The sequence below is a fragment of the Leopardus geoffroyi genome, chromosome C1, assembly GCF_018350155.1.
Source record: "Leopardus geoffroyi isolate Oge1 chromosome C1, O.geoffroyi_Oge1_pat1.0, whole genome shotgun sequence".
NCBI lineage: Eukaryota > Metazoa > Chordata > Mammalia > Carnivora > Felidae > Leopardus > Leopardus geoffroyi.
This window is the reverse complement of record NC_059328.1, coordinates 146,102,324-146,111,055: the sequence shown is the minus strand read 5'-3', so window position 1 is coordinate 146,111,055 and position 8,732 is coordinate 146,102,324. Positions and strand designations below refer to the sequence as shown.

The 8,732-nt window shown below is 36.0% G+C and overlaps 1 long non-coding RNA gene across 2 annotated transcripts; it reads left to right on the top strand.

Moving 5' to 3' along the window:
• The first annotated feature begins 332 nt into the window (after positions 1-332).
• LOC123596758 lies at positions 333-6,442 on the top strand. Of its 2 annotated transcripts, XR_006711853.1 has the most exons (4): positions 333-387; positions 2,372-2,456; positions 4,486-4,614; positions 6,288-6,442. It is a non-coding gene; the product is annotated as an uncharacterized LOC123596758 (long non-coding RNA). The 2 variants fall into 2 exon arrangements; XR_006711852.1 differs by lacking the exons at positions 4,486-4,614; positions 6,288-6,442 and adding an exon at positions 2,608-2,705.
• Positions 6,443-8,732: the final 2,290 nt, after the last annotated feature.

The following is an 8,732-nucleotide window of genomic DNA, read 5'->3' as shown; positions in this document are numbered from 1 at the left end:
CAGAAATTGGAAAAGATAAAGGAACAGATTCTACTTATAGCCTCCCGAAGCAGCACCATCTTGCTGACACTCACTTTGTACAGTGAAACTCATTTTGGAGTTCTGACCGTTCACAAACTCATTCACTCATATTTCTGGCACCTGGGACAGGATGACTCAAAGATAAGCACTGCTGACCAGAACATCTGCCTATCGTTTCTCCAAGCATTAAGGCTTCCGAATAGCAGAGGGTCCTCGGAAGAGGTGGGCAGTTACTAAGCTCCAAGAGTAAGTGTTCTGGTAAAGCTGTATTGTCTTTTATGATGTAGCCTTAGAAGTTATGCAGCATTACCCTGTCATATTCTGTGGGTTGAAACAGTCAAGAGGCTACCCAGACTTAAGAGGAAGGTAAGTAAACCTGCTCTCTCACTGGGAGGAATGTTGAAGACTCCCAAACAAAGAATTTGAACCCAGTATTTTAAAAAAAAATAATAATGTTTATTCATTTTTGAGAGACAGAGAGAGAAGAGCACAAGTAGGGGTGGGGCAGAGAGAGAGGGAGACACAGAATATGAAGCAGGCTCCAGGCTCCGAGCTGTCAACACAGAGCCCATTGCGGGGTTTCAACCCACACAATGTGAGATCATGAGCTGAGCCAAAGCCAGATGTTTAACTGACTGAGCCACCCAGGGCCCCTAAACCCAGCGTTTTAAAACTGGGTTTTAAAATACCACAGATGGTTTGTCTTTTTCCTATTGATTTTTTTTGTTTTTTTTTTTAAACATTTATTTATTTTTGAAACAGAGAGAGACAGAGCATGAACGGGGGAGGGGCAGAAAGAGAGGGAGACACAGAATCGGAAGCAGGCTCCAGGCTCTGAGCTATCAGCCCAGAGCCCGACGCAGGGCTCGAACTCACAGACCGAGAGATCGTGACCTGAGCTGAAGTCGGACGCTTAACCGACTGAGCCACCTAGGCGCCCCTTTCCTATTGATTTTGACTCTTTGCTTATTATGGCTATGAACCATTTGTGCTTTATGATTATTTCAAATTGTTTTGCTCAGACTGTCATCTACATATCCTATTTTTCAAATAAAAAATATCACATTTAAAGAAAATTGAGTAAACATTAACTAAATAACTGGATTTTCAGAGATTGTCTAAGACTAGATTTAATTCACTCATGGATGGCAACTTAATTTGAAGGTTAAACAGGCAAAATATTATATAGTAAGATTAAGGTAAGAGATATTAAAAAGTTGAGGGAAGAAAGAGGTAAATACTGTTTTTTTATATAATCGCATTTACATTGACTTCATCATTTTATTCTGTCTCTGCTAAATCCTGTTTTCAAATTAAATTTTTGGAGAATTTCTTGGTAATGGAAACTACACTTTTGATAGCATCAGACTATCACAATTAACCTACATCTTTTCTCTTTTTTTTTTTTCTGGTTTCAATAGACTATATTTTATTTAATTTCAGGTAATTTAGTTTTATTAGCTGTCACAGCAAGACTTTATTTTAAAGTGCTTATTTGAAGAGGATATGTTTTGAATATCCTAAAATATGGATTGAATTATAAATCTGTCTATATTCATGTTTGCATCTTCAAGGGTTATAGTTTCAAATATACTTTCTGAATAAATCTATATGTTAATAGGTATACTGTTTTATATAATGAAGTATAAACAATTTTTAATCATCGTGCAGGAAAGTTTTGAAAGAGACATTAATTAATAAATATGGATCAATGTTTAAAACCTAATGTTCTTTTAAGAAAGATCACCTATTTAGCACTCGTGTATTTAACACATATATGCTTCAATATATTTGATTGGGACATTAATAAAACCTTATTGCTTATATTAGCATCCACTTGTATAAAACAATTAACGGGCAAGAAGAACCAGGCACAATACATTAATCACTGATACAAAAGCAGAACAATTTAAAGAATTTGTTAAAGATAATCGCTTTTGATAAAAATAGGAAAATTCAAATGTAATATTATTCTCTTAATTAGACTATATACATAAAAGTGTAGGGGAATTATGTTCAAAGACCTTAAAAAAATGAGAGGGGGAAGGGCTCTGTCACAGCCAAATTCATAAGCCAGACGATTATGCTTTGCATGTTAGTAAAAAACTCGGGTCTTCATTATAATGATCGATAGTGTGTTTAAGCAACTGGTCATGTCTGAAAAGTGTTTGTTTAGTTTCAAAGAATGCATATATTTACCATTTTAGACTTCTTTCTAGATTGCTCACAGATAATTGTGGATCACACAAAGGGAAGATAAACAGTACTGTTATTCTGAAGATATCTCAGATAACAGAAAATTTAAATTTGGCCTAACAATTATTCATGCAACCTTTTGCTTTCTAAACAGGCATTTTAGATACAACTCATTCCAGTTGGGCTTTGATCAAGCTATCAAGGGTCTATTAATACAATTCCCAGAAACTTCAAGTACAGTGAGTAATACATTTTCATAAAACTTTCTCTCAGTTAATTGTGGACTTCTGGTAGCAGGGCAACCCCTATGGGAAAATCGCATCAGAAAGAGCAAATCTCCACTAACCTAACTTACAGCCTGAGTGATCCCCTCTGTTGTGGGTCTCTTAGGCTTGGGCATTGCAACCAAAAAGAAACCACTGAGGATGCCCTCATAATGGCTTAACAGTTTAGTTGATGTCACTTTGGAAAATTTAAAGGACACGGGGAAAAGGGAAGTAAAATTCTGACAGTAGTGAAAGCGTATAAAATATTGTGGCTCATAAGATATTATTAAAGAGAGGTCTTAGGTCAGGCCTTAAGTGAGAGAGTCCCAGGAGGCCAAAGGATGCGAGTATTCAATCAATTTGCATTGAGTTACTGAATCAGAAATAAATGTGAGAGTGTAATGGAGAGTGTTCAAAGAAGAGTGAGGTTTTCATTGAGTACCTACTATCTTAAAGCCTTGGTGTTAGATGCTGGAGGTATACACTCATTTCTACCAGATTACATTGGCTAAACTTGTGATAAGGTCACCCCTGACTGTTAAGTGGATTAGGAGATGACATCAAAATGTGACCAGGAGAAAAATGAGAATTATTTGTGGGCATGTGGGCTACTCCTGCCAGAGTTTACTTTTTTATGATATCTATCAAACTCTTCCTTTTAAACATAGACTTCATGCCCCCTCCTCAAGAGACACAATCTCAAATACAGATGGGATCTCTGGGTAATGCACAGTTCTTTTCATCAAGTCTGGATGAGATTCTTCATGGTCCAATGGCCTACGAACTACAAAGACAAATTATCTACCCTCTCCCTCCCCTATCAAACCAATGTACAATTGTAGAGCAGAAATAAAATAACCATCGTTAATTGCTCTCATTGGAAAGGAGAAATACACAAGACACAGTATTTTCACAGCAATTATGAAATCCCTCTGGCAGTTATTATGAAGTCCTCTCCCTGAGGATATAGGAAATTCCTTGATTAAATCCTAATTTTGCTTTCTGGGGGGGATATATATATACATTGTGTGTGTGTGTATGTGTGTGTGTGTGTGTGTGTGTGTGTGTGTGTGTGTAGTATATGTGTATGTATAATTCTTAAATGAGAATTCATTTTGTACCAAGTGTCATGGTCATGATAAACTTCCTTTTCATCTCTCTCTTCTAGGAAATATTTTATTATTTTATTTTATTTTTCTAATTTTATTATTTTATTTTATTTTATTTTATTTTATTTTATTTTATTTTATGATTTTTTTTTTCTAAGTAGGTTTCACACCCATCATGGAGCCCAATGCTGGGCAGAGCCCAACGTGGGGCTTGAACTCACGACCCTGAGATCATAACCTGAGCCAAGATCAGGAGTGGAGGCTCAATGGAATGAGCCACCCAAGCGCCCCTATTTTTATTTTATTTTAGAGGGAGAGTGAAAGTTGGAGAGAGGGTTTGGGGGAGAGAGGGAGAAAATCTCAAGCAGGCTCCATGCTCAACGTGAAGCCCCACATGGCGTTTGATCCCAAAACCCTGAAATCATGACCTGAGCCAAAATCATGAGTCAGATACTCAACCAACTGAGCCACCCAGGTGCCCCAGGAAGTACTTATTTTAAAGTCTACTCTTTCATTGAGGATATATCCTTCTGAAGATCTTGGCTTTCTGCAAGTGTCTCCCATGCCAACTTTTCAGCTCACATAGATCCAGGTTTTTGTATTTTGTCTCTTAATGTCTATTAAATCCCAAGTTCTCGGTCACTAAGGTGAGCAATAACCACAGATTGCCTCTCTGTCCATACTGACAACCAGGATAGCTAAGCCCTGTGTTCACTTCCATTTCTTATTTTCAATTTTCCTCCAATTTCTACCCCTGGAGATAATTCTCACTGTCCCTTGAGCTCAGTTATGCACATAGAAGGCTTTATGTTGTATTTTATCCATTTTAATAAGATTTTCATAGCAGGGGAGTTTTCATACAAACCAACCAGTTGTATTGTTTGTAATGCAAGCCCTGGAACTGAATTTTGAAGTTGGACTATCCCAGATATTTCAAGTGCATACACCCTGAAGTATAAACGAAAGAATGGAGGCTCCAATGTAATGGAGGAATTACATTTTTTAAAGTTTCAATCTGCAATGTAAGTACAGTTGAGTACATGAGTCGATTATTTAACCAACTGAGCCACCGAAGCACCTCCTTCTGATTTTCTTAACATTTTTCTCTAGATTACTTTATTGTAAGAATTACAGTATATAACCCATATAACACATAAAATATGTGTGTTAGTCAATTTTTATGTTATCACTAAGACTTCTAGTCACAGAATGTTATTACTAAAGTTTTGGGGGAGTTAAAAGTTATATGTAGGCTTTTGGCTGCATGGAGGGGTCACTGACCCAACTCCCACATTGCTCAAGTGTCAAGTACATTACATTTCTCGTTTTTAAAAATTTTAAAGTTTTAAGACTAAAAAAACACTTTTTGTATAAGCGACTTATTTATTTCAACATTCTTTTTTTTCATATGTGAGTAATCTGAAGCCAAAAGAGGTCATACACCCATCTAAAGACACAGTGCTACCTAGCAGGAGATACAGAGACTAAATTTCATGCCTCTCTTGACAAGATCCTGTGGCTTTTTAAAAATTATTCTTATTACTTTGCACTGATAGAAGTTTCAAAGAACTTGATGTAGGTTCAATTTGACTAAAATTGCCTTGATATATTAAAGTAATATAAAATAATATTTTTTTCAATTAAAAGAAAACAAAACACAAAAATGCCTTCAAAACTAAAGGGTGTATTAGCTAGCCGCAGCAAATGCTACTTAATACAAATGATCTTATTCATAATGAAGAGGGCAGGAGAAGGAACAGGAAGTACAATTCTTTAAAGAAAATAAAATTCAAAGGACATTCACAAAAAATCTAATTTAATAATGGTAACGTTTCTGTTTGATTCCACTTTGACTACAGGCAAGGCTTTCTTTCTAAACAGTGTGTCCGAGTATCCCATTCTTTCCCTAGAGGACTTCCGAAAAGCCCAGAACTGTTGGTTGGCAGTTTGTCTCAGGGTTGGGGTTGTAAAATTCAGAAAACAGCAATAATAAAACAAAGCAGGGTATCCACTCAAGGTTGAATTCCAGATAAACAATAAATAAATTTTAGTATAACTATATACCATAAATATTGCATGGGGCATACCTATACTATTTATTATTTGTTTATCTGAAATTCAAAATTAACTGAGACTCCCGCATTTTATCTGATAATCAAAATGCGGTTGATGTGTCAGAGGGGAAAGGGGCCCACAAGCAATGACAGCTCAGTGCTGAGTCCGTAATTTCCTGGTTGTCTTGCAAAAAGATCCTTCTTTTCATTTCTATTTCACGGACTCCTCACTTTCTACTTTTCCTTCTCTTTCAGTTTGCCTACTGGCCCCTCTTTATAATAATAGGGAGGTAGAATATACAAAAGACATAGGTTGTTATTTCAGCTGAAGCCCTATTAATTTGTATCAATTTATAAAATATACATTATATAACACAAATTTAGTGTCGTTTTCTCCTCCAAGAAATAGAATTTCAATGTTAGTCTCCATTTTTCCAATATAATGATGAATTCGATTGCCAAATTCACCTTAATGGTTACTAAATAAGTGGAATCCTCACACTGATACAATAATCTCTCTCCAGTTACCTTTTGGCACCATGGAAAGTTTTTATTTATGACCATACCCTCATCTGCCCTTTAGCCAACATTCAATCCATTTTATGTACATTCATGTCCATTCTGTTTTCCTCCTTTCGTAGACCTCAATCTTTCTACCAAGACCTTGATCTCTGATGTGGAACTTCGTCAAATGCTGTCTGAAAATGTAAGAGCACACTCTTCACTGCATGGAGACAAAGCCAGAATCTTCCTTGAAAGGCAGGAGGGTGCTGAATGAATAAACATTGGCATTTTGTGGTGGGGTTCTCTGTCAGACCCAAGCAGCTCCAGATATAAAGTTTTGATTAGAAATTTCAAGAGGTGTTGTATGGAAGGGCATTATCTGTCTGTTGTCATGACTTCACAGATTACAATTATACTTTTTCAAACCATTTGTCAACGATTGAGGAAGAAGACAGGGCTGTCAGGCACTTTTGGCTAAGCACTGCCCAAGAGTGGACAATGGGAATGAAGAAATGTTTTTCTTCCTTTTTGTTCAGGAAAAAACAGTTGTGGTAAAGGTCTTAGGAATAGATCAATTTGACTTCTTTAACTTCTTTATCCTGACAGAGGCTTGGTGAACTGTAAATGAATGTTCAGTATTTTTAGAGAAACACTGATGACTTTTAACGGCAACTTTGTTTAATGAGCAAACATACGCTTCGTATTCCAGTTTGCTGTGGGATGAATGCAATTTTTTAGGACCAAGTATAGATAAATATGCACTTTTTATATATCTAAAACAGGACCAGTTCTCTTTAAAGAGCCAAATAAAACTGGAAACACACAGAATATCAAGATTTTTATCCAGTGAAGTTTACAGTTACAAACTTCTTTAAACTCCATTAAAATAGGATTTAATTGTTCCCTAGCCTCCATTTTAGTGATAGAGTGGACAAATATGACCCTGCTTTAGCTGATAAAGGAAACAGGAAGCTGTGATGTAATCACCATCTCTTCTTTCCCTTCTCCACTGAGTCAGATTGAAATTTGGGAGAATATTTGAAATTAGTTTCTTGCATGTTCAAAAAACCAAAACATTCAACATTCTTGCAAAAATTTGTGCATTTTATACGCATTTGTTGACGTCAATGTTTTTTAAACTTGCATACTGAAGTCCTTACTGTGGTCCGTGGGGCCCATGTGGTCTGGCCTTTATCCGTCTCCCCTGTGTCAGGTCTCACTTGTCTGTCTGTACCTATCATGGTCACAGGCCATTCGTGGTTATTTGTCTTCCTTAGTCTAGCATTCTAAACTCTCTTCTGCTTCAGGGCCTTTGCATTCCCTGGGCTTGAAAGTCCCTTTTCCCTTCTCTGGTTTGCTTCTTCTCCTTCTTCAGGTATTCACTCAAATGGGTCTTCCTTGATGTGGCCATCACTGACCATGGAATCTGTGATTTGCCACAGCTTGTCTGTTTTATTTTATTTACAACACTTCTTTAAAAAATTTTTTTTTTATTCCAGTATAGTTAACAGACAGTGCCATATCAGTTTCAGGTGTACAATATAGTGATTCAACACTCCTATATATTACTCAGTGCTCATCAGGGTAAGTGCTCTCTTGGTCCCTTTTATCTATGTCACCGTTCCCACCCCCTCCCCCCAGCAACTACCAATCTGTTCTCTGTATTTAAGTCTGGGTTTTTTTGTTTGTTTGTTTGTTTGTCTCCTTTCTTTATTTGTTCATTTGTTTTGTTTCTTAAATTCCACGTATGAGTGAGATCACACGGTATTTGTCTTTGTCTTCACATACTTCTTCATGAGTGAATAATTACTATATGAATAACTTCTTTGTACAGTTATTTATCTGTTCACACACTTGTTTCTATTTCCTTGTCAGCTTCTGGAAAAAGACCGCTTAGAGAGCAAGGACCCCGTCTGTCTTTATCATGGAACAAAGAGTGGTACAACACTACATGCTCAATATTTCTTATATAAATGCATTTCATCCTCTCCTTTTCTCTCTCCTTTTCCACTTTCTTTTTTTCCTTCCTTCCTTCCTTCCTTCCTTCCTTCCTTCCTTCCTTCTCTTCTCTCTGCCTCCCTCTCTCTCTCTCTCTGTTGTGTACTTTCTTCTACACAAAATGAATATAAATATATAATATGCAACACTTTATATATATGCAAATTGCTTGGTGCTATTAATATGCTTTAGAAATATTTACAGATCAGTTTATTTAGTTCTGACTTATATTTCAAAAATAGCTTTAAGGTATTGTATTGTATGAATGAATCATAATTTATTTAATCATTCTATAGTGAAGAACATTGAGATGGCTTAACAATTTTTTTAAATAAACAATCAATACTATCATAAATATCATTATATAGTCTTCTTTACTTATACATGCTTGTGTTTCTCTAAAGTAGAATCCTAGAAGTAGAAAAAATATTTTAAATTCTCTCCTGAAAGGTTTTACTAAGGATATAGGAACTTGCACATTTTTCTCATCTGTACCAAAGCTGGATATTTATAGCTTATAAAATATCTTTATCGGTTTTTGATGAAACATAAAATCTTATTTTTAAGTTGTCTTAGCCTGATTC